At 47.5% G+C, this 1,295-nt stretch overlaps 1 long non-coding RNA gene across 1 annotated transcript; it reads left to right on the top strand.

Annotated features, from left to right (window-relative positions):
• Positions 1–225: 225 nt before the first annotated feature.
• Positions 226–949, top strand: LOC136483226 (uncharacterized). The gene is made up of 3 exons (XR_010765361.1): positions 226–327; positions 426–620; positions 752–949. It is a non-coding gene; the product is annotated as an uncharacterized lncRNA (long non-coding RNA).
• Positions 950–1,295: the final 346 nt, after the last annotated feature.

Here is a 1,295-nt window from a genome sequence, read left to right as displayed (position 1 = left end):
TATATGTGCATGTCGGCCATCGTGCCGTTGGTTTTCTTGCAGGTTTTGGAAACCTCACCGTGTAGGGAGGTGCTGCCGAAATTTTGTATTGACAGTTTTATGTTTCTTTTTTTTGCAGAGAAGAGCCCGTCGGAGCGGAGCCGGAGTACCTCGGCGACCCTGATCGCCTTCCTCGCCGCTGTCGGTCTGCCTGCACCGCGTCGCCTCGCCACTGCACCGACCCGCCACGGCCCCGCTAGCCTGACTCCACCGCCACCCTATGTTCGAGCAAGCAGCATGAGCAGGAGCCCGGCCATACGACCTTGGCAGGACACTTCACACCACCGGGTGGAGGCACTCGACGTTATTCCTGGTTTATTCGTCGTTCATTGTTTTTTCATACCTTTCATTTGCATTATTGTAACATTGGGGTGAATATATTATAGGCCCAGCTGGAACAAGAGAGGAGGATACAGGAGCAGATGCAGGTGAAGATGGAGAGGGTGGAGGCCGAGCGGGAGGCCAAGCAGCGGAGGATGAGGGAGATTCTTCAGTACATGCAAAGTCTTGGCACCGCTACGGGTGTAGTTCTGCCACCTTCGCTATTCGCTCCACCTCCAACTCCTCACTATTCTACTCCTGTGAGTATAAATGTTTTAGTTTGTATGTTCATGCTTACGGTCAAATCTATCTAGTGGAGTTCGAAAGTTTTATTCATGTATGGTATATATTTATCTTGTCTCACACATGCAATCTCTTCTTCTTTGTGCAGAATCAATCGGCGGCATCGAACGATCCTCATGCTTCAGCGAATCCTTCACCAAATCAGTGATGATACTTGTGGTTGTTAATGGTACTTCTATTTGCAATTGTGGTTGACGATGATGGAGCACTTGGATTGCTTGTGAACTTATTTGTGATATATTGTGAGACATGTGACGTTTGTGATATATATGTGACTTTTGTGATATATATGTGGTGTTGATGATCTATATGTGTTGTTGATGATATATACGTGATGTTGGTGATGTTTGTTATATATATCTTCTGTTTGTTTGGATGGGATGTAAAAAACAAATAAAAAGGTTGTTTTCAGTCACTTTGCCGAGTGCAATGGCCATGACACTCGGCAAAGTGACTATCTGTGAACTACCTGGGAACATGCTTTGCCGAGTGCAATGGCCATTGCACTCGGCAAACATCACAGATTTGCCGAGTGACACGGGCCAGGCACTCAGCAAAGGTGGCCTGTTTGCCGAGTGTCTTGTCGGCGGCACTTGGCAAAGTGGCCACCTTTGCCGAGTGTCTAAGTCAAT

This window comes from Miscanthus floridulus, chromosome 9 (assembly GCF_019320115.1).
Source record: "Miscanthus floridulus cultivar M001 chromosome 9, ASM1932011v1, whole genome shotgun sequence".
NCBI lineage: Eukaryota > Viridiplantae > Streptophyta > Magnoliopsida > Poales > Poaceae > Miscanthus > Miscanthus floridulus.
The sequence above is the reverse complement of the archived record's forward strand: the minus strand, read 5'-3'. Positions and strand labels throughout refer to the sequence as shown.